The 25,519-nt window shown below is 42.9% G+C and overlaps 1 long non-coding RNA gene across 1 annotated transcript; it reads right to left on the minus strand.

Moving 5' to 3' along the window:
- Positions 1-22,130: 22,130 nt before the first annotated feature.
- On the minus strand, positions 22,131-25,347 carry LOC135525173 (uncharacterized). The gene is made up of 2 exons (XR_010453082.1): positions 25,264-25,347; positions 22,131-22,495 (listed from the first exon to the last, which is right to left on the minus strand). It is a non-coding gene; the product is annotated as an uncharacterized LOC135525173 (long non-coding RNA).
- Between the last annotated feature and the right edge of the window lie 172 nt (positions 25,348-25,519).

Raw genomic sequence — 25,519 nt, forward strand, 5'->3', positions numbered from 1 at the left:
TTTTCACAATTCCTGACATTTAACCCTACTAAATATTCCCTGTCTTAGGTCAGTTAGGATCACCACTTCATTTTAATAATGTGAAATGTCAGAATAGTAGTAGAGAGAATGATTTATTTAAGCTTTTATTTCTTTCATCACATTCCCAGTGGGTCAGAAGTTTACATACACTCAATTAGTATTTGGTAGCATTGCCTTTAAATTGTTTAACTTGGGTCAAACGTTTTGGGTAGCCTTCCACAAGGTTCCCACAATAAATTGGGTGAATTTTGGCCCATTCCTCCTGAAAGAGCTTGTCAATTTTCGAGGCCTCCTTGCTCGCACACACTTTTTCAGTTATGCCCACAAATTTTCGATAGGATTGAGGTCAGGGCTTTGTGATGGCCACTCCAATACCTTGACATTGTTGTCCTTAAGCCATTTAGCCACAACTTTGGAAGTATGCTTGGGGTCGTTGTCCATTTGGAAGACCCATTTGCAACCAAGCTTTAACTTCCTGACTGATGTCTTGAGATGTTGCTTCAATATATCCACAGAATTTTCCTGCCTCATGATGCCATTGATTTTGTGAAGCGCACCAGTACCTCCTGCAGCAAAGCACCCCCACAACATGATGCCGCCACCCCCGTGCTTCACGGTTGGGATGGTGTTCTTTGGCTTGCAAGCCTCCCCTTTTCCTCAAAACACATCGATGGTCATTATGGCCAAACAGTTCTATTTTTGTTACATCAGACCAGAGGACATTTCTCCAATAAGTACGATCTTTGTCCCCATGTGCAGTTGCAAACTGTAGTCTGGCTTTTTTTATGGCGGTTTTGGAGCAGTGGCTTCTTCCTTGCTGAGTGGCCTTTCAAGCTATGTCGATATGGGACTCGTTTTACCGTGGAAATAAATACTTTTGTACCTGATTCCTGCAGCATCTTCACAAGCTCCTTTGCTGCTGTTCTGGGATTGATTTGCACTTTTCGCACCAAAGTACGTTCATCTCTAGGATCTCGCGTCTCCTTCCTGAGCGGTATGACGCCTGCGTGGTCCCATGGAGTTTATACTTGTGTACTATTGTTTGTACAGATGAGCGTGGTACCTTCAGGCATTTGGAAATTGCTCCCTTGGATGAACCAGACTTGTGGAGGCTGATTTCTTTTGATTTTCCCAATATGTCAAGCAAAGAGGCACTGAGTTTGAAGGTAGGCCTTGAAATACATCCACAGGCACACCTCCAATTGACTCAAATGATGTCAATTAGCCTATCAGAAGCTTCTAAAGCAATGACATCATTTTATGGAATTTTCCAAGCTGTTTAAAGGCAGTCAACTTAGTGTATGTAAACTTCAGACCCACTGGAATTGTGATCCAGTGAATTATAAGTGAAATAATCTGTCTGTAAACAATTGTGGAAAAATTACTTGTGTCATGCACAAAGTAGATGTCCTAAACAACTTGCAAAAACTATAGTTTGTTAACAAGAAATTTGTGGAGTGGTTGAAAAATGAGTTTTAATGACTCCAACCTAAGTGTATGTAAACCTCCGACTTTAACTGTATCACGGTTGCATAGCATATAAACTAACAGGTTATAAAGAAAACAACTGTTTTGAGGCTAAAAAAATACATTATATATAAATATATATATATAATTTTGTTTGGGGGGGCTTGCCTGTTTTGAATGTTATTTTGGCACATATCAGTTTGCAAACAAGGTAAAAAAAAAGAATGTATAATTTAGTTAATAAAGCCGCATACAAATATGGTTCTTGAGTAAGGCAGCTCCAAAATGCAGGTGTTTCAGCCTAGCTCAGTGCTTTCTGTGGTGGTGGGACAAGCCAGCAGAAAATACGGAGCGTTGCAATGCGATTGGCTCAGTGTTCTGTCAGTCATGGGGACACTACGTCACTGCCAAGTCTAAGGGTAGACCTAAAAAATTCTAACCCTTTGGGTGCTGCTACAGAGTTATATTAGAAGTGCCCATCCAAGAAGACTCAAGGTCATAGGCCACAGATAAAATGACGTCAAATCACGTTATATGTACAGTAGCTTTGATTGGACTGATATCAACATCATACTTTCAAAATCTTAGCTAGCAGTCATCATCATGAATCAAGTCGACAATCTACTGGCAAATCCTTTTTAATCCTTGTCATATGAAGAGAAATAATTAAGAGAAATTATACCCCTCTTAATCACGCCTACTGTTCTGACTTGGTGGTGCACATGTAGCCTATAACCTGTTTTAGAGAAATTTAATTATTGAATATTGTAAGAGCTTTCATTGTCTGCTTATATGCCCCATTTATTTATCCTATCCTTGGTGTACAGGGAGAACTCTATAAGAACAACCCATGTTTTGAAATCTGTCGCTTTACATTTCAAAAGTGCTAAACAAAGAGCTATATTGACTACGTCCGTCCTAGTTCGCTCAATTAATGTCTTAATCAAAATTACGGATTGCCTCTTAAAAGGCATGAATTGTTGGAACTGAATTAACTGTTTCACTGCCAGACAAGGCTCTGCTGATAGCCAGGTGTAGCATTGGTAAGGTGTTGGGACTGCTGTTGGGACAGCTTTATGTAGGCCCTAACAGTTTGTGGGCACCGTTTGTCACCGTTATAGTGCAAATAATTAGTGCAAATAATATTGTTTAGTGTTGTGTTATGTAGTGGCTTTCCTGGCATGCATCCCCACCAAGATTTACATGCTAAAATCGCCACTAGTTGTAATAAATTATGGCATTTTTTTCTGGCTTGGATCCTCAGTGATTTTACCCAGGCACTGCTACTGACCGTACCTACATTGTACCCTAGACTGCAGGTCCACTGGGCACCAGTTCAAGTAGCCTATCTAGGCTACGTGCAGGCTACAGTGCGTCTCTTGTGCATTCTTATGTGGATTATAATGCATTTATTTTTTGTTAGGGTAAATCAGTATTTTTTAGACCAATTGTTTTATTATATGCTCAAAGAATAGACAGAATACATTTTTGTTGACTTCATTGCCTGTGTGGTCCAACGGTTGCAGCCGCTGTCAGCATGAGTTCAAATCCATCCGACTGCACTTTGACCCCTCCCCCCCTGTCTTCCCTTTCTTTACAACACTGTTCTCCGCAATAAAAGCTCCAAATTTATGAAAGGAGAAGGACTGCCCAAATAATAAATCATTGGGTGAATTAACAATACAAGGTAGGCTAAATTGATTCATAGATCATGCACAGACCTAGCAAGGCAACAATGGATGCTTTGCTAACTGATTCCAACATTGAAGAACAAAGGAATTAAAACATTTACTGTAAATGCTGAGATTCAGGTCTGAGAGTTTGAGGTGGAAACTTCAGAGGACTTTTAATCCTCGAATACATTACAAGTTTGCCCTTTCACTTTTGATTCAAGCACTGAATAAGTAGATGAATTCCACCATCGGATTGTTCATTTTTCAATTAATTTAATCATACGTTAGGCCCCAAGTTAATGGCATTTATTTCAATGTTTTCAAGAAGTAAAATAATTTAGCCTGATAACTTAAACATCAAAGAAGTGTCTCAGCTCAACAATTTGAGCTAATGGCCCAAATCAGCTCATCAACTCAACCAGGGAAGCACAAACAGTATGCTAGCCTATTATTGGTTTTCAAACCTTTCATTATGCAACTTTATGCAACGGGTGGGTCTAATCCTGAATGGGGATTGGTTAAAACCGCATTCCAGCCGGTGTCTATCCCAAAGGTTACCACCGGCTAAATCTGACATTAAAATACATGTTTACTCTGTTCCATCTGACAGCACAATCCACTGTCTCATCAGCCCAGCCAGGCAATTTATAAACTTGATCTCCACGATAAAAAGCATCTAGACATTATCTCACATTTCTTGTAGACTAACATTTAGTTTTCAACAGTGGAGATTTGTATAAACCTTTCTTGTCTGTCTCTCCGACATTTGCAACATTGTTTCAAAATTCAAATTCGATCTCCAGCTGTCCCATAGTAATGAACGTGCCAGGAGCTGGGATAAGACAGACATTGCGCCTCATTAGTTTATTGTTATGGATGTATCCAAATAAATGTCACTAGAAAACAGCTTAAACGAATGCATATGCTGCTACTTTGCTGTTATTCTGGCTGTACTTTTTGACGTGACTGTAAGTTAGCCGTAGTTGGCTAGCTAGCAAGCAAGGGATAAGAACGTTGCCAGATAGTATGGCAATGGAACATTTAGATCAAACGATGCGGTCACGCCCATAAATACAGAACAAAATGCCTGAACGACTTCGTCTCGGGCATAACAACACCCGTGCCAATATATCCTCCAAACACCGGCTTCAAGGGCATTATCAATTAAATGGATAAGCCAGCGGGTAACCTAAAGAATGTATTGGAATATACTCAAATAAGAAGGGGCCGATTGTAACCATTGATGGCACTAGATTATATCCAGCTGATGTCTCATTAAATCATCAATACACGCTAAATTCCCCTGCACAGCTGATCTCAATTGCAAGTATTATTGGTCATCTCATTGCCGCTTCCTAAAAGATGATGTCGGTGTTACCTTAGTCCTGCTTGCAACCAAATTCTTTCAAGATATGTTTGCCCACTATTTGGTATTATCATCAGAAAAACATTTTTGGACAGACTAAGGGCGATGTATCTATTTGACAAGCATTCTGTACAATTGAAGTAAAGTATTTCCTTGTTTACCCCGGCAAATCTACTATGAATGGAAACTAATGTTGGTGTAGCCTATTGTTACTATTGAATTTGTTTCCTATTTATGTTACCCATTAAATACAACTGTCTTTAAAATAAAAGTGTCTGGTATGGTCATTTCTTAACAAGATCAGGAGTAAAACATCCATGGACTGGCCATATTTGGAATCTGTAACTAAATCAAGTCAATCTGGGGATTGAGTTATTTGTGCCAGAACTGTACGGGTGATGAACTGTTAAAATTGAGTTCAAACGTGGCCTACCGTTATGGTAGGCCTATATGTTAATCCTGAAGGCAGCGATCCTAGACCACCCCAGGCCACGTCTGAACTCAATTTTAACAGTTCATCTGTAATTTTAGGTTTGCTCGCAAACAATGTGCTCTTTTTCGATTACACATACTGTAGACCTCAAAACCGCATGGGCTGTGTTTTTCAAATCAGTCGCTTCCTTTCATGTGCCATTGCGCTCCATCCCGTAGGCTACCTCACTGTTGTTCATTTACATCTGAGATTATAGACCTATGTGTGTAATTTGTTTTGAAAGGCTATAGTTTAGGTGTAGCCTACTGTACGGCTGGCTGCATTGCGGATACACTTCACACTTGTATGTGGTAGTGGAGAGGAATATCTATCTTGTGTTATTAAGCTATATAAAACGCGGTTGTTGATGTGCATGCATGCATTTCAGATACATTTTTTGTACATTTGAACATTGTAGTAATAGGACATATAGGCCCACAGTAGCAGTAGTACATGTATTTGTGTTCTGTCTGGTGGTTTAGCATTTGAGCGAGCGAGAGAGGGAGGATGATGTCAGTAGCTGGCACTAGTCAGAACGCCTCGACTGCCCCAGCTTGGAGAGAAACAGAACTGCAGGTTTTCAGTGATCGTATCGAAATCACAAGGCTATTTTGAATTTCCTGACGCGCAGAACATTTTCTGCGGCGAAAGAGTAATCGAAGTAAGATCCGACATCTATAGTAAATTCACCTGACCTTTGTTGTTTTAGTACTCCTAGCCTTTTACATAAATGATCCTGACCTTTGTCGTTAGTTCCCCTAACCGCCAGTGTAAATTCTCCCCGTAATTCTCCTTTCTTTCTCAACAAGCAACCTGGTGTCTGAGAAATACTTATAATACTATACGTCCTCCAAGATGTATGTTAGTTACATCATCCAATTCGTATGCTATTGTACAACCGGGTAAGACGTATGATACTGTACGTCCTCTAATTTGTATGATAATGTACGACCGCTGTTCCATTCATAATGTAACCTAACGTAATATGTCATACTAAATGGAGTGACACAGATTTACGTACATAATACCACGAATTGCCCTGAGACCACGTTGGAGTGCTCATTCAAATAAAACAGTATATTCCCTTTTCTGGTTTGAATTGGAGCTCATTCATGTACAGGGGATATGCTTGAAGAGCTCTGCAGGTTTCGCTTTGAAGGCCCACAAATTCATGTGACGGGGGGATTTTCCCTTCAATGGTCACTGTCTGTCTTGTAGCATGTAGCTCATGGTGGGATTTTGGTCTCAACTTTGAATGTTATTAATTTGAGGGGTAAAAACGTAGATTACTAGTCAATCTCCTGCTGAGGATCCACTTACGGCGGCACATTTATCCAGCGCCTCAGAGCTGTCATAGCTTGGACCACCGTAACGAGCTACAGGAGTCCGAGCTATATCGAAACGAGATTACTCTAGGAACCCTTCCAGAATCTTCTCCTCTCCCATGACAACACCTATCTCCATTCTGCACAAACAGACTTACAGGTTCTGCCCCCCCCAAAAATATGGAAGTCTTCATACAGATATTGGACCGTGTTTTTGACAGACTCGCGCAAAAACTAAGTCTGCAGAAGCGTTTGCCAATATCCTGCCTCACATCTTCGTTTTCAAAGGCACTCTGCCGACGTCGTTGACAATTCTTAACCCAGGGCCTTGCTCCGGGGTTGCATGTCCCAGCACCTGTCTGATGTGTTCTGGTAGCCAATCAGTGTTTTTGTCAGGGGGCTGCCTTACTCTAATGTCTCTTAATGTCTATCACATTAACCTTAATTGACTGCACATGAAAAAACAAAAGCACTTTGAGAGGCGCTGTTGAGACGGATAAGCCCGGCGGCAAAGCAAATAAACAAAACATTTAGCAAAAATAGATGTGTGTGTCCTGAAGTTGCGGGTCATACGCCAAAGTGTTAATTGCTGTGCACTCAACCTGCTACTGTGTGCAAGATGGAGTGAGTCAAACCCAATGTTCCCATGGGGGCAGACATTTCATCATAATCACTTATGGCATTCAAGTCTGTACCCACAACAACCTGCGGTCAATGTACAGTATTTTCATACTTTGTGAATTGCTCTACACTCTTAGAAAAAAAGGGTTAAAAAATAAATAAATAAAGGGTTCCATAGGAGAGCCGTTTTTGATTCCAGGTAGAACTCTTTTTGGTTCTAGGTAAAAACCCTTTTGGGTTCTACCTGGAACTAAAAAGGGTTCTTCAAAGGGTTTTCCTATGGGTTGTAGATAGCACCTTTCTTTCTAAAGTGTATGTGTGTACTCTTTGTGTGTGCTGGTTGCATGTGTATGTATGAGTGTGTTTATTTGTGTACTTGTGTGCTGCACGTGTGTGTAAGTGCGGAGTTTGTTGTCGTCTGCATAGTGCAGTTGTCTGGACAGCGAGATCTCTCGTTTGCTCAGACAAAGGAACGTCTCGCCCTCTGAGGAGTTGTCTAGGCAAGAGCAGGAATTTGTCCTGGATGACTACGTCATGCTGTTACACTTCAGACTCAACCCATTGAGGGTTGACAAGGAATTGACTCCTTCCATCGAGTCCATCTTTTGAAAAAAAAAAAAGAATTGTTTAGAAAATGATGTTGTATTAAGATATGCACAGTAGGTATTATTGCTGATATGGGGACGAAAGTAAGCCACTGAATAGTATGTGTATCAAGTCTTAAGGTACTGTAGCAGAGCCAAGTTTCTGAAGCTTTAAAGTCTTATATTACCTTGATTAAAGACCTCAGGCAGCCAACACGCACGCACACACACACACACACGCACACACACACAAAGACACACACACGCACGCACACACACACAAAGACACACACACGCACACGCACGCACGCACGCACGCACGCACGCACACACACACACACACACACACACACACACACACACACACACACACACACACACACACACACACACACACACACACACACACACACACACACACACACAAAGACACCCACAAAGACACAAAGACACACAATGACACCAAGCTCTTATTTTACAACCTTTAACTAAACAATTGCAAAGCGGAGGTGACATTTTTACAACTTGTTCCGACAGGGAAGCATGCTAATTTCCTCTACTTTACTTGTAATTCCGCCATTTTCACACTTTATAGAGCTGAAAGTAGTGGTAAAAAAAAGTTAGTGTTGTCCTGAGTTCTTTTGACAGCTTTGGAACCGAATCAAGATGATCTACTATTGAATCTTAATCTCTACTGTTGTAGTTTGTTAGGAGGACACACTAGTGGACGTGAAGGTAGTATAGTGTTGTGACCCTAACTTACGGTGACATCCTACGGCACATCTTTCAGTGCCTTCCAGGGTATAGTTGCACAGCTGTCCTTTAAAACCAACCTCTTCCTCGCTCTACATTATTTGTCCACTCGTCTGTCTATAAAGATCCTGTAACCGGACTCCTCATCCCCTGTTAAATCATCCTTATAATGGTGGACCTCGCTTGCTGCAGGAACACTTCAAGCATGGCTGAGCACCAACACAACAGCTATGGAAGTAGAGTTTAGGGTCCAGGTTTTCTCTTTCTGAACCGCATGACCTGACCAGGAAAAACTCAGGGCCCTAACTATGGTCAATCTCTGTGCCTGTCGTGATCTTTATCAGAGCTATAGACTGCAGTAGCGTCTCAACCTGGCTCTGAGAGTAAACTAGTCGGCCCGCCCATCCTCTATTAGCTTGACATTCATCAGACTGTTTTGACTTTGGCTCCTCCAACACTAATCATGTAAAATTGAACCAATACGAAATAGTAGATGCATTTCTGTATTATCTACCAATAGAAGAATGCATAATATGTCAGGATTTACGGACGTTGTCAATCCAGAGTGGACAGGGTTTTGTAGCTACTGGCAACAGCTGTCCCTCTGTGAGTGTAAAGGGTCACGTTGGAGCTCCCTTAACCCATATAGGTGGCCATGACTACTGGATGGGGATTGGTCAACGCACCAAAAAAACATCCAATGGGCCAAATTCTTCAGTGTGGAGTTTCCACTTGGATTCAATATTTCTGTCAAAAATGGAAGTGTTTCTCATATTTTGAGTCTTTCCTGTTTTGGGGCCAGCCATTAGGGCGGGTGGGTGGTTAGCATTGGGGCCTTTAAAGATGGCTGTATGGGACTGGCTGTGCATAAAGCCGTCCTTCATAAGGAATGCTACAGTACACCCTAACAAATGTCCTCCATCAATATGACTTTTGTTTCCAAGCCACCAAAGCACAGCTTGTGGAATGGGAGTATGTAATCAGAAGACAAAAACAATTTGGAGCCGTTTTTGTCAAGCAGCGGGGATGTGTCTGTGTTGTGGGAGGTGTGCCAAGGTCCCGGGTGTTGGTTAGGGCTGTAGTGGCCCCATGACCACCCATGCTCAGGGAGAGTGTGTGCGTGTGTGTTGCCTGGATAACAACAGCGTACAAAGCCCTGTCCTCTCCTGCTGAGCCGCCTGTGCGAGTCAGTTGCTAATGGCCCCATATTGAAGGTGTAAATACCATAAATGATTAGCCACACCAGCTAATAAATGGCTGTGGCTTCCTCCATAGGAAGAAGGTGTAGTCAAACAATAAAGAACATGGTGTCTTATGAACGTCCTCTCTTTGAGTCATTTTACATGAGCAAAACAGTGGCTCTTACATCAAAATTGTCGGGTTGAAGTGTGTATTTTTCATTCTGTTCCGACTGAACGGATGAATACATTTGCTGCAACTCTCTCTCCTACCTCACACAACCCCCTTAACTTCGCCATGCTGGATGTGTCCAAAACGTTGCTCGGAGCCATGAAAATCATGATTCAAAACCCATGTTGCAAAGAGTTCAGCCAATCAGACAACAATACTGAGCATAAATGCTGTAAACACAAAATGACTTGGAAAACCCCCTGGGATCATAATGTGATCATACTGCGGGGGATATGTCACTGTTGACCTTTGGGTTGGACGAGGTCTTATCTGTTCAATCGCTCATCTCCTCCACCATTTTCCCAGTGAGAGAAGCCACAAGCCTCGATTTCCATATAAGACATTAAAGGCCTATCCTTTTTGACCAACATCAATATGTATTTTCCATAGCTCACATTTGAAATCTCTTCACTGGTTAGGGGTCTGGGAGCAGTCACAGACGGAAGCCCAAATACTCCTCGAGGTGCTGTTTCTGTGGAAACAAAAGATCATAACCCGAGCCATCACAACAGGGGGGGGGGGGGGTGAATTCGTCTGAGGTCTGATTAATGAAATGATGATGAAACTCCACACGGGCACCTGGAGAAGGCACGGAATTCATCATCATGAGAAGAGGACTTGACACATTTCTCCTGAAATGTCAGCAGGCTCCACATATCCAGAGGCCTTTTTCTCTTGGCAAGGACACACCACCTAGAAAGTGAAGCGGAGCTGCAACTGTCGTCAAAGCCCGAGGATGGAATCTTAGTTAGTGAGAATAATGGTGTTATTATTACAGTGAGGTAATGGCAGATGGAAGAGAGAGACTGGGCCAACGGAGGACTAACCCTCATATCCCCAGTTCCACGGTCGTTGTCACAAGAGCAGTCATGGAAATATACTATTCTATTACTGCTTGCAATTTCGGGAAACTTCACACGGAGTTCAGAGGACAGCGAGAGTGGGTAATAATTGTGAGTGTTCAAGCCAAGCACTTTGCTGCTAAAAGTAGGAACATTTTTTTGTTGTTGCAGTAAGTAAGATTCCGAGTGTAAAACGGACAGACACGGCCGTCTCTCAGTACTCTCTCCTCTTGAGGCTATTATTTGTGTTGTTCTTGGACTTCTGGAAGCCACTGGAGCTCCGGGAATAAAAAGAAAACCTTTCTCTCAATCTTTGGATAGAAACATGACATTGACATGTACTTTTTTATCAACAAAATACTTTGCTGCTGCAACTCTCTCCAAATGAGTAGGGCGTCGAAATTCTCTCAGAACCATTCCCATGGAAGAGGTAGGCCTGCAGTATATAGCTACAACTGTTGCAAAAAATAAAAAATAATCTCCAGAAGCACAATTACCATATGTGATTGCACACAATGGGTGAATTCCTACCACAGTGTCCAGCCCCGGGATAAACTGAGAAATAGAATCCCATCTTGACAGTTCTCCCTGCACCCTTGGCCCTCCATGGTTAACCACTAATGGCATCTGATGGTTTGTCTTTCTGCTGTGGTAATGGATGAGGCTCCCTGGTCTCAGGCAGATTGACTGTACAGTAAGTACTGTATGGTGCTCCCAGCAGACAAGACTCACCAGCACCATCTACTGGTTCATATACAGTGACACTGGATTTGAATTCATGTTAAAAAAAATAATCATTGCTTTAAACGTATTAGGGTAATGGCGTTGTTCATTGAAACTAGTATATACAAACTATATACGCACCTGAAAAACGGCGATGGAATTTAAACCATCTCCACCATCTCGGGGCTGCAGGGTAGCCTGGTGGTTAGAGAGTTGGACTAGTAACCGAAAGGTTGCAAAATCGAATCCCCGAGCTGACATGGTAAAAATCTGTCGTTCTGAACAGGCAGTTAACCCACTGTTCCTAGGCCGTCATTGAAAATAAGAATTTGTTCTTAACTGACTTGCCTAGTTAAAAAAGGTAAAATAAAACTGTTAACAAGGCAGAGGGATGTGGCCCTTCTGACTTGTGTTGAGTGTTAGAACGTATGACCGCTGCAAGACAAGAGATAGCTCTGGTACACATACATACTCTGCACAGACCCAGAATCACACTGCATAGCCGCAGAATCACACTGCATAGCCGCAGAACCACACTGCACAGCCGCAGAACCACACTGCACAGCCTCAGAACCACACTGCACAGCCGCAGAACCACACTAGACAGCCGCAGAATCACACTGCATAGCCGCAGAACCACACTGCACAGGCCCAGAACCACACTGCACAGCCGCAGAACCACACTGCACAGGCCCAGAACCACACTACACAGCAGCAGAATCACACTGCATAGCCGCAGAATCACACTGCACAGGCCCAGAACCACACTGCACAGCCGCAGAACCACACTGCACAGCCGCAGAACCACACTGCACAGCCGCAGAACCACACTGCACAGCCGCAGAATCACACTGCACAGCCGCAGAACCACACTGCACAGCCGCAGAACCACACTGCACAGCCGCAGAACCACACTGCACAGCCGCAGAATCACACTGCACAGGCGCAGAATCACACTGCACAGGCGCAGAACCACACTGCACAGGCACAGAACCACACTGCACAGGCCCAGAACCACACTGCACAGCCGCAGAATCACACTGCACAGCCGCAGAACCACACTGCACAGCCACAGAATCACACTGCATAGCCGCAGAACCACACTGCACAGCCGCAGAACCACACTGCACAGCCGCAGAACCACACTGCACAGCCACAGAATCACACTGCACAGGCGCAGAACAACACGGCACAGGCCCAGAACCACACTGCACAGCCGCAGAATCACACTGCACAGCCACAGAACTAGGGTGTCTGGCCACAGCACTTTCAGAATGTTCCCAACACCACGCGTCCTTCAACCCCCAAGCCCCAGATGCTCTCTCAGCGAATGTCCACCCAGTTCATAGTCAAGCGTTCAGACACAACCACAGTCCAGCTATATTAAGCCTCACTGCAGGTATGCACTTCCAGAACGTTCTCAAAGCCAGCGTCCAGGCCACAGATAATCTCTCTGTGGAAGGCCCCCAAGTTCTTGGTGAAGCAACCACCCAGTGCAGTCGCAGCCACAGTTCAGGTACGTAACCAACTGCTGCAGCTGGCTTTCCATCTCCAATTCCAGGAGCCTCATATGGCCTCTATTCTGCCTCTATTCAAAGCACCTACCTTCATCTACTTTGCCACATAATGGCTTTTTTATTTATTTACACTTTGTGTAATTAAAACTTTAGTGATGCCTATTAAGAATTCCACAGTGGTGTAAAAATACTTGAAAGTACTACTTACGTCATTTTTGGGGTATCAGTACTTTACTTCACTATTTATATTTTGGAGAACTTTTACTCTTACTTCACTACATTCCTAAAGAAATGTTGTGCTTTTTACTCCAAAAGAACTATTTACATTTTCAATGCTTAGCGGGACAGGAAAATGGTCCAATTCACACACAAGAGAACATCCCTGGTCATCACTACTGCTGCTAATCTGGCTATCTGTAAATAAAACAAGAAAATGGTGCTGTCTGGTTTGCTTAAAATAAGGAATTTGAAATTATTTCTACGATCAGTTTTTTTACATTTGATATATTTTGTTAAATCAAATACTTTTAGACATTTTATTCAAGTAGTATTTTACTGGGTTACTTTCACTTTTCTAAAGGTATCTTTACTTTTACTCAAGTATGAAAATTGGGTCCCTTTTTCACCACTGGACTTCTGTACATATAGGTTTATTCTAATGTGTTAATCTATAGGCCCAGAACCATGTGACTTCTCAGTGGATGGTCACCCAATTCTTGATCCAGGGCAGACACAGTTCTGCTATGCAAAGCTCACTGCAATTACGCAGCCGGTGTTGATAATCCACTTCTACAAATGGCTTCACATCTCCAAGTACAAGAGCCTCTGACAGCCTCCTCCGTGGAAAATAAAAAGGATTCTGGTTCTCTGTCTGTTTCCTTGAATTCCCAACATGCATCCCTCTCGTGCCATGAAAATCACAGGCATATGCTCCAAGAAATGGACAACGCTGAACTTCTACACTGAAGTCCCTTCAGTACATCTGCTCTACGGTGGAGGAGGCATAGTCGGTGCTACATGTCCACCATATAGAAAATAAATCTGTCAACTCCGTTGGAGCTTGGAGCAAAGCACAAGACTGGGATCCTTAAAATTTGCTTTACGTTGAAACGCATACAAATATTTGATTTCAATTAAAAAAATTGCCAAGTCTAGATACAGTTGAAGTCGGGAAGTTTACATACACCTTCGCCAAATACATTTAAACTCAGTTTTTCACAATTCCTGACATTTAATCCAAGTTAAAATTCCCTGTCTGAGGTCAGTTAGGATCACCAATTTATTTTAAGAATGTGAAATGTCAGAATAACAGTAGAGAGAATGATTTATTTAAGCTTTTATTTCTTTCATCACATTCCCAGTGGGTCTGAAGTTTGCATTCACTCAATTAGTATTTGGTAGCATTGCTTTTAAATTGTTTAACTTGGGTCAAACGTTTTGGGTAGCCTTCCACAAGCTTCCCACAATAAATTGGGTGAATTTTGGCCCATTCCTCCTGACAGAGCTGGTGAAACTGAAATCAGGTTTGTAGGCCTCCTTGCTCTCACATGCTTTTTCAGTTATGCCCACAAATTTTTGATAGCATTGAGATAGCATAGCCTTTGTGATGGTCACTCCAATACCTTGACTTTGTTGTCCTTAAGCCATTTTGCCACAACTTTGGAAGTATGCTTGGGGTCATTGTTCTTTTGGAAGACCCATTTGCGACCAAGCTGACTGATGTCTTGAGATGTTGCTTCAATATATATATCCACATAATTTCCCTCTGTCATGATACCATCTATTTTGTGAAGTGCACCAGTCCCTCCTGCAACAAAGCAACCGCTTCACGGTTGGGATGGTGTTCTTCGGCTTGCAAGCCTCCCCCTTTTCCTCCAAACATAAGGATGGTCATTATGGACAAACAGTTCTATTTTTGTTTCATCAGACCAGAGGACATTTCTCCAAAAAGTACAATCTTTGTCCCCATGTGCAGTTGCAAACCGTAGTCTGGCTTTTTTTATGGCGGTTTTGGAGCAGCAGCCTTTCAGGTTATGTGGATATAGGACTCGTTTTACTGTGGATAGAGATACTTTTGTACCTGTTTCCTCCAGCATCTTCACAAGACCCTTTGCTGTTGTTCTGGGATTGATTTGCACTTGTCGCACCAAAGTACATCCATCTCTAGGAGACAGATCGCTTCTCCTTCCTGAGCGGTATGACGGCTGCGTGGTCCCATGGTGTTTATACTTGCGTACTATTGTTGCTAAAGATAAACGTGGTACCTTCAGGCATTTGGAAACTGCTCCCAAGGATGAACCAGACTTGTGGAGGTCTACATTTTTCTTTCTGAGGTCATGGCTGATTTCTTTTGATTTCCCCATGATGTCAAGCAAAGAGGCACTGCGTTTGAAGGTAGCCCTTGAAACACATCAGAAGCTTCTAAAGCAATGACATCATATTCTGGTATTTTCCAAGCTGTTTAAAGGCACAGTCAACTTAATGTATGTAAACTTCTGACCCACTGGAATTGTGATCCAATGAATTATAAGTGAAATAATCTGTCTGTAAACAATTGTTGGAAAAATGACTTGTGTCATGCACAAAGTAATGTCCTAACCGACTTGCCAAAACTATAGTTTGTTAACAAGAAATTTGTTGAGTGGTTGAAAACAAGTTTTATTGACTCCAAATCGTAACGATGAAAGTACAAACTTGATTAAACAAAAAAAGTAGGATGAAAACAGAAAATCATGGCTTGAGACAATGTAAAAATGAGAACATTCCTTTGTTTCCATTTGTCTGTGCTCAGAATATCAAATGGTAAGTGAAGAGACCACATAGCTGGGCATTTTAAATTGCTGTCTGTAATGAAATGTCAAAAAGCAAACAAACATACACACGAACGCGCCCCATAGGTCCTGCCTCCATGGCCCCACATCGTTAACGAGACCTCCTCTATTTACATTGCGAATATCCTGCCAAATACTGCACATCACCACGGACATGCGTGAACTCTAACTGTAGACAGTAACTCTATGAGACTGAATCATCTATCACACAGCGCCAGAGGACTTTACAGCAATATGTTATGCCTGCCTACATTGATTGGTTGTGAGCAGTTGCTGAGTGGTTTGCTGCGTTGAAATATAGTACGAGTGTGAATGCACTGCTGACATCTGGTGGATTAGACTTGTGTTGACAGTGATCTATTCACATCCTCTGTCTCCTCTCCAAAGGATGTGGTCCTCATTGTGGCTTTCTGCATGGCTGCATCCAGGTGGAGACAATATGACCCCGGACGGAGGTCAACTCCGATTAGCCACACTTCCTCTTCTGTAGCTCAAGACAGCGGTCTGATACTCACCCATCCGCTCTCATCCATCACTGTTCCATTAAATGGATGGGACCCATGATTTATAAAGGCCAGGATATTTGCCACCCAAAAACAGCCCCAATGGAAACCGGCATGAATCTTTATGGGTACAAATATAAGTTTATGAGGAGAGATGGACAGACACAGAGCTATAATTTACAGTTCTGGCATGCCCTGCTTTTTGTCCTGGGGGAAGCATTTGAGAAGGAGAGAGGGAGCACCAGAGGAAGGATATAAAGGATTATTTGAGCTCAATGTCATTATCTTACAGTCAAATAAAAGGGGCCCGGACTGAAGCTCTGAGGCGTTGTTAAATTCCTCCAGTGCGTGCCTCTCTTCTCCTCCGAGCTTCTCTGAGGCTCTCGTGTTTCTGATCAGAGGAAAAACAATGTATTTCATTTGACTTTGTTTGTTTGCATTCCGTCTCTCTTTGACACGGAAAGGAGGCAGAGAGAGTGGCAGACGGCGAGAGAGAGGCCGAGAGAGCGAGAGAGAGATCGAGAAAGGTCTTGTAAAAGTGGTGCTGGAGCACTGTGGTCTTGCTGCGTTTCATGCAGGCTGATATTAACGGCTCGGGGTGTGGAGGTCCACGTTTGTCTGCCAGGGCCCTGGGTGATACTATCCTGTAGAGATGGTATAGAACCTACAGGGTGAGGTGGAAGGGAGCAGAACCAGTGGATGGTGGATGGAATTGACCAGCTGTGGCCTGCCTGGGAGGGTGTGCGTGTATGTGCATGTGTTTACCACCCAAATTATAGTGACATGGCATCCTCTACTGAGTTGACATGATTTATGTCTTCTCTCTCCCAGTGGAGGCTGCAGAGGGGGAGGATGGCTCATAATAAGGAATGTGTTTAATACCATTCCATTCACTCCATCCCGGCCATTATTATGAGCCATCCATTCCTTAGCAGCCTCCACCGCTCTCCACATACTGTAAAATGACAACAGCCACCTTGATTATTTTCCTTTGCACATTTTCTCATATAAACCTGGACCGGTCTGTGAAGATACACACCATATGGTAGCAATGGAGCATGTTTTATATAACTGGGAGTTCTCCCCATTTACCCAATGTTTTAAGGTCCCCATGCAATGCTCTACTGTACTTGGCTTCCTGCGTCGCAGCGAGAGTCAACACAACCCTAACATCTGATTGCAGCTCTATGCTTGTGACTGTGGAAAACAGGCATGGCATAAATCACAGGAGAGGAAAAGAAAGAGGCCCAACCAAACACTGATTGTGCACTTATGTCGAGTTTAGAGTAACTAGAAGGATGGTTTCCAGGATGTGCCCATCACTGGAGAAGATAGAATTGGCCCCTAACCACTGATACAGGGTCAGATATAATGACCTAATAACGGAATTTGAATCCACAATGGCTGTTTCAGGCAACGGCAGCATTTTCACCATGACTGAGGCCCGTGTTTCAGGTAACGGCAGCCTTTTCACCCTGACTGAGGCCCGTGTTTCAGGTAACGGCAGTCTTTTCACCCTGACTGAGGCCCGTGTTTCAGGCAACGGCAGCCTTTTCGCCCTGACTGAGACCCGTGTTTCAGGCAACGGCAGCCTTTTCGCCCTGACTGAGACCCGTGTTTCAGGCAACGGCAGCCTTTTCGCCCTGACTGAGACCCGTGTTTCAGGTAACAGCAGCATTTTCACCCTGACTGAGGCCCGTGTTTCAGGTAACGGCAGCCTTTTCGCCCTGACTGAGGCCCGTGTTTCAGGTAACGGCAGCCTTTTCGCCCTGACTGAGGCCCGTGTTTCAGGGTTTTGACCTCACCTCCAGCACCTCCTGTGTGATGGGAATAACCTCCATCCCCTGAGGCCCTTTGATCCATTCTGCAGATGTTTCTTCTCAGGAAGAGGAGGCGAGTGAAAATGAAAAACAAGGTGTACAGTATCCAAAAGACTTCACCGATTCCAAGACCTTTACTATTATTTTTCTGTGGGGGAAGGGAAAGGACTGTGTAAAATATAACTACAGGCTTGAAAACCCGCCTGAAGATTGTTGACAAAAAAAAAAAAGAAACCCCTCTGTGGACCAAAGCCTTTAACACCGAAGTCAGCACAAAACACAAAAAGATCATTCAAAGCTGTCACCCTCCTTCTCTCCCCCGCAGCACACCCCATCCCATCCCCCGACCAACCACCTACACAATACCGAAACAGGGTCTGCCCTGCACAAAGCACCCAGGCTTTTCTTGACTTTGTTTTCGTTTCCTAAAGTGGAGAGACGTATGATGTGGATTTTTGTTATAGGCCGTACTGAATAGCTCTCCTGTGTGTTACTGGGCTGTCACTAGAGGGACCTCACACGGAGAACAATGTCAACATGTTAACTTTGTATACTACCCCCAGTTGTATAGCTTTCTCCCGCCCTTTTTCCTCTCCCGCCTATTCTGCCACAACGCCATTGAATTTTACACACTTCCACTGGTCCGTTTTAAACATTCTTTGACAGCCCCTCTGATATATATTTCTCTTTTTTTGTACTTTTCTGACGCCCTCAAAGCTGGAAGGCTTCAGAAACTTTATGAGTTGGCCGGCTAACTCTCATAATGTACAATTAGCACTGTTTTGATTGTCAGTATCAAGTACCTGGTCAGGATATAGTCGCAATTAGGATTTCCTTTCCCACTCGAATAATAACTCCACATTTGTGATTTCTCACTCACATTCTCTGACTTTTTCCATGCCGGTCGGGCATCCGAAGGTGATGAATTTGAAGTCCTCTTAAAAATAATAGACTCTACCTTTAAATCGTGGCACGCCACTTAACACATTAGCACAGTCACTTTAATTGGGAGTGAGAAGCACATCAAAAGACTCAAGCGGAACACATGCAATCATGGATGGGTGGCGGGATGGCTGGACTGTGCGTCAGAGCTATGGAAAAAGTGAATCTTTCGCAATCTCATAATATAGAGGGAGAAGGTTTCAGAGCTGCCAGACTGCAACACCATGTCCATGTTTTTTTCTCTGCTTTTCTGGAGGAGCAGCAAGGTTGGCACACTCGGTCATGACTGCTGCTATTTATATACCTGCTGCGGATAAACAGTATTAAAGTAACTTTCCAGTGGTTCCAGATTTTTATGAAATACGACCTATAATGAATTACAATAGGAGTGAAATTGTATGCCTTCCAAAAAAAGTATAAGTATGCTAAAAAAAGCAACTTATCTGTATTGGAATGGTGTGAGTGTATCCTACCAACAAAATGGTGTGGGCGTATACCGGCCGTTAAAAAATATGAATGCGGAGTAGACCACTGACTGGCCAGCTCATCCTCCTCAGGATGACCTCATCGTCTGAGGAAATAGCAAGCATTTTTTCAAAAGTTCTGTTTGGGCTAAAAGTTTGAGTTAAGGTTTAAAAAAAAAAAAAATCTTCCTTTCTTCAATGTCTGCTTTTGGCCACAAAAACAAGGATAGGATGAGTCAACGTTATTTGGGTATGAGTTAACAGAATATTAACTTTAAAAGTGAGATTTCTACTGCATAGTTACTTTAAAAACTCAGGTCTGCAACTTTAGCCTGGATAGAACTCCTGAGCCACCATGGGAAATAGACTGAGTAGGAGATGTTGAATTCCATGATCTTGGTGAGAGTCACGTTCAGAACCCTGTCCCAAATGACTTCACCACTTCAATTCACCAAACCACCTTGGAATCCTCTAGCTTTTTTTTATGACCTCATTATTAAATTGCCAGTGGCTGTGGATGATGAGGCCTGAATGGAGGACAGTGCGGAGGATTCATCTAACCACAGAGAACACCCCAAAAAACGCACTGATTGCCTTCTCCTCTGCTCTGGCTCAATGTCAGTCAAAAGAGTGGAGGAGAACATCAGTGTCCCAGGTTACCTCTGCTTGAGAGACAGTGAGAAACAGAAATGTGAAAGAGAGGGAGAAAAAGAGACGTAGAGAAAGAGGGGGGGGTGTGGGAGAAACGAGTGTCCACTCCACTGACAGTCAGACATCACGGAGAACCAGTGACCTGATCGAGGAGTGTAACACGACTACACCGGGACAGTTATATTGTTTACGAGAGAGAACAGCGGGCACTCTGTCGAGCAGGCCTGCGTGCCGCCATTGGGCCGCTGTAATTAGAAACATTTGGGATCATTTGCAAGGGAACACGAGTCCAAATGGGAACCAGATGGATCAACCGATGGCGGGTTTCACCTGAAATACAGGAACCCTTATTTACGAGGGGAGGTGAAGGGTTCCTGGTTGGGGGGAGAGGAGTTCATCTCCACCCGTATGCAGACCCCCAAAAGAGGATGACCCTCTGGCTTGTATCGACTCGGCCCTAAGGGGGGTACAAACCGTTCATTCTACTCTGGAGGTCAAAGCCAGTCTGAAGGCTGACTGGTAGTGAAGAACATCATTCATCATCTTGAAGACACTGTATTTCCAAATACACCTTTGTAGATGTTAAACACATTCATGTACAGTGCCTTGCAAAAGTATTCATCCCCCTTGGCATTTTTCCTATTTTGTTGCATTACAACCTGTAATTTAAATGGATTTTTATTTGGATTTCATGTAATGGACATACACAAAATAGTCCACATTGGTAAAGAGGAATTTAAAAAATAACTTGTTTCAAAAAAATCTAAAATGGTAAAAGTGATGCGTGCATATGTATCCCTTTGCTATGAATCCCCTAAATAAGATCTAGTGCAACCAATCAGAAGTCACATAATTAGTTAAATAAAGTCCACCTGTGTGCAATCAAAGTGTCACATGACATGTCACATGATCTCAGTATATATACACACTGTTTTGAAAGGCCCCAGAGTCTGCAACACCACAAAGCAAGGTGCACCACCAAGCAAGCGGCATCATGAAGACCAAGTAGCTCTCCAAACAGGTTGTGGAGAAGTACAGATCAGGGTTGGGTTATAAAAAATATCAGAAACTTTGAACATCCCACGGAGCAACATTAAATACATTATTCAAAAATGGAAAGAATATGGCACCACAACAAACATGCCAAGAGAGGGCCGCCCACCGAAACTCAGGGACCAGGCAAGGAGGGCATTAATCAGAGAGGCAACAAAGAGAACAAAGATAACCCTGAAGGAGCTGCGAAGCTCCACAGCGGAGATTGGAGTATCTGTCCATAGGACCACTTTAAGCCGTACACTCCACAGAGCTGGGCTTTACGGAAGAGTGGCCAGAAAAAAAGCCATGGCTAAAGAAAAAATAAGCAAACGCGTTTGGTGTTCGCCAAAAGTGGGAGACTCTCCAAACATATGGAAAAAGGTTCTCTGGTCAGATGAGACTAAAATTGAGCTTTTTGGCCATCAAGGAAAATGTTATGTCTAACACCTCTCATCACCCCGAGAACACAATCCCCACAGTGAAGCATGGTGGTGGCAGCATCATGCTGTGGTGATGTTTTTCATCAGCAGGGACTGAAAAACTGGTCAGAATTGAAGGAATGATGGATGGCGCTAAATACAGGGAAATGCTTGAGGGAAACCTGTTTCAGTCTCCCAGAGGTTTGAGACTGGGACGGAGGTTCACCTTCCAGCAGGACAATGACCCTAAGCATACTGCTAAAGCAACACTCAAGTGGTTTAAAGGGGAAACATTGAAATGTATTGGAGTGGCCTAGTCAAAGCCCAGACCTCAATCCAATTGAGAATCTGTGGTATGACAAAAAGATTGCCACCTTGAAGAATGGGCAAAAATCCCAGTGCTAGATGTCCCAAGCTTATAGAGACATTCCCTAAGAGACTTGCAGCTGTAATTGCAGAAAAAGGTGTGGGGGGGGTGGGGGGGGGGGGGGTGGATAGTTATGCACGCTCAAGTTCAGTTTTTTTGGTCATATTTCTTGTTTTTTTCACAATATAAAATATTTTGCATATTCAAAGTTGTGTTGTGTAAATCAAATGATACTAACCCGTCCCAAAATACTTTGGGTTAACGGTGGGTTAACTTGGGGGTTCTCCAGTTACGAAAACACACACACAAAGGCAAGACCACTGATGATATTCAGAAGAGTTTACGACTGTAGAATTCAGAAAAAAGAACAGAATCGAATGTCACTATTACTTGCTTCTTTGACAGGTGTGTTCATTCTGCTTGTGTCACAGCAAAACCTCCACATGCTACACATGCTAGTTGCTACTAATTTAGGGTGATGTCACGGAGTAGCCTTCCCATCATGTAGTGTGGCTATAAGGCCCCATGTCAGAATCAGTGTGATCCTACAGTAGGTTTATGACTAAACAGAAGGTAGGAGTTCATTAAACGATTAATGTATCATCAGTCAGATGTAAAGTTTGACAGATGTTATCATGTGCTTTCCGGGGCGTCATCCCTTTGCACCAGATTACATTCGGTAGCTCCGTCTGTGAAGAGAGAGGCAAAGATCAATCACAAACCAAAACTCCATATTTGATATCAAGTATCACCTAACCATCACGTATAGGCAAAACTACTTCTTAGTGAGAAATATTTAGAAGACTTTCTCCAACCAACCTGGCTTTGAGGCACAGGAGGGATGATATAGGGACAGTGACTGTGGAAGGGGAATCTTTTTTAGCTCTATGCTGCCACCCAGTGGACAATAGCTTCATGGGTTAAATAAGAGGTACATTTCTTACCTGTTCTTTGATTATGCACTGCATTTGTGGTGCCTTCTGTATGAAATCATCCTACAGTCTATATTCTATACTGTTAATATATAATGTTAAATTGTAAGAGGGTGACAGTATAGGTCCCGCAGCCCTGTGCATATGTTAAAATCTCAGATCCATTTAACTAGTACGCTTTAACTGGACATGTGAATTGGGAGTTGTGCTACCAGGCAGAGAAAGACTACCGATCACTCTGTAAGAGCTCTGTTCTGTTTGACCTTAAATGAATGTGATGTATTGCCCTAAGTACAGGACTTCACCTGATCTCCACTCACAAACACTATTAGGGGGATATACTGAACTGTGCAGGACGGAACATTGAGGTGTTATTTAAATCAGGACTGTGGTTACGTACTCTTTCTTTATCAGGCCTCCCTATGTGACCATAGCGCTTCAACCGTGTACCCTTTCTCTCTTTGTACGCGGTACATCCTGTCTGTCTTTCTGTGCCACTGACCACAGAACTGAAACCAAATCTGCATCAGGCAAAACCATACAGTTCACAAAGCCATGGTTAATAAATTCCCTTGACCTTCAATCCACTTGAGCTTGTGTAATAGTGCGCTCCTTGTTGTCAGTGGTTAACACTGTAGAACTCCACTGCCCCAGTGAACTCATTTTCATCTTATGGGAAGTTAATGTGATAACATGTGACAACAAGTAAAGCAACATGTGATAACATGGGACAACAAGTAAAGCAACATGTGATAACATGAAGCTACATGTGGTATTTCTGGAAGGGTTTTGCCTCTCCTGGTACTCAAAATAATCTAGGAAAAAGAGAAAAGGCCATTGACTTGATCTGAATATAGAGAACCAGTCAAAAGTTTGGACACACCACCTCATTCAAGGGGTTTTCTTTAATGTTACTATTTTCTACATTGTAGAATAATAGTGAAGACATCAAAACTATGAAATAACACATATGGAATCATGTTGGAACCCCCCCCAAAAAAGTGTCAAACAAATAAAAGTATATTTCATATTTGAGATTCTTCAAAGTAGCCACCCTTTGCCTTGATGAAAAGCTTTGCACACTCTTGGTATTCTCTCAACCAGCTTCATGAGGTAGTCACCTGGAACCCGTTTCAAATAATAGGTGTGCCTTTTTAAAAGCTCATTTAAATGCTTTTGAGACAATCAGTTGTGTTGTGACAAGGTAGGGTTGGTTTTTGGTAAGATACCAAGTCCATATTATGGCAAGAGCAGCTCAAATATGCAAGGAGAAATGACAGTCCATCATTACTTTAAGACATGAAGGTCAGTCTATACTGAACATTTCAAGAACGTTGAGCGTTTCTTCAAGTGCAGTCGCAAAAACCATCAAGCGCAATGATGAAACTGGCTCTCATGAGGACCGCCACAGGAAAGGAAGACCCAGAGTTACCTCTACTGCAGAGGATAGGTTCATTAGAGTTAACTGCACCTCAGATTGCAGCCAAAATAAATGCTTCACAGAGTTCAAGTAACAGACACATCTCAACATCAACTGTCCAGAGGAGACTGCATGAGTCAGGCCTTCGTGGTTGAATTGCTGCAAAGAACTCAATACTAAGCGACACCAATAATAAGAAGAAACTTGCTTGGGCCAAGAAACACAAGCAATGGACATAAGACCGATGGAAATCTGTCCTTTGGTCTGATGAGTCTAAATTGGAAATGTTTGGTTCCAACCACCATGTCTTTGTGAGACAAGTGAAAAGATGATCTCTGCACGTGTAGTTCCCGCATGGAGGAGGTGTGATGGTGTGATGGTGTTGTGCTGGTGACACTGTCAGTGATTTATTTAGAGTTCAAGGCACACTTAACCAGCATGGTTACCACAGCATTCTGCAGCAATACACCATCCCATCTGGTTTGCGCTTTGTGGGACTATCATTTGTTTTTAAACAGGACAATGACCCAACACACCTCCAGGCTATGTAAGGGCTATTTGATCAAGAAGGACCTGGCTTCCACAATCATTGAGATGATTTGGGAGGAGTTGGACCGCAGAGTGAAGGAAAAGCAGCCAACAAGTGCTCATATGTGGGGACTCCTTTAAGACTGTAGGAAAAGCATTCCAGGTAAAACTGGTTGAGAGAATGCCAAGAGTTTGCAAAGCTTGTCATCAAAAAACTGTAATCTAGTTTGATTTTTTTAAACACTTTTTTGGTTACTACATGATTCCACATGTGTTATTTCATAGTTGTGATGTCTTCACTACTATTCAACGAAGTAGAACATAGTAAAAATAAAGAAAAACCCTTGAATGAGTAGGTGTCCAAACTTTTGACTGGTACTGTATATATACACAGGTACCCCCTGTATATTGCCTCTTCTGTTGCTCTTTAACTATTTGTGATTTTTCTATTTTCTTATTTTTTCTTAAAACTGCATTATTGGTTAAGGGCTTATAAGTAAGCATTTCACTTTTGTATTCAGCGCATGTAAAAAAAAAAAAAGAAATTTGATTTTGATTTGAACTAACTCCTACTTACCTAAATAAAAAGAGATTTCCATCATTTAGCATATTCATCACTTCACGAGTTGCCCTAAGCAGCGCCTCCTGCTTAACACAGTTGGTTCTTGTCTGCCGGGGCCTCACGCAACACCTCTGACTCATAGAATGCAGTGATGCTGAAAATGCAAATTTCAGAATTATTCAGGTCAATTTTTTGCAGTCTTTAAAACGGAATCTGACATTATGAGGTATCTTGAGATACATCTTGCAGTGCTGGTACTGACCGTCTCCAC

This window comes from Oncorhynchus masou, chromosome 31 (genome assembly GCF_036934945.1).
Source record: "Oncorhynchus masou masou isolate Uvic2021 chromosome 31, UVic_Omas_1.1, whole genome shotgun sequence".
Lineage (NCBI taxonomy): Eukaryota > Metazoa > Chordata > Actinopteri > Salmoniformes > Salmonidae > Oncorhynchus > Oncorhynchus masou.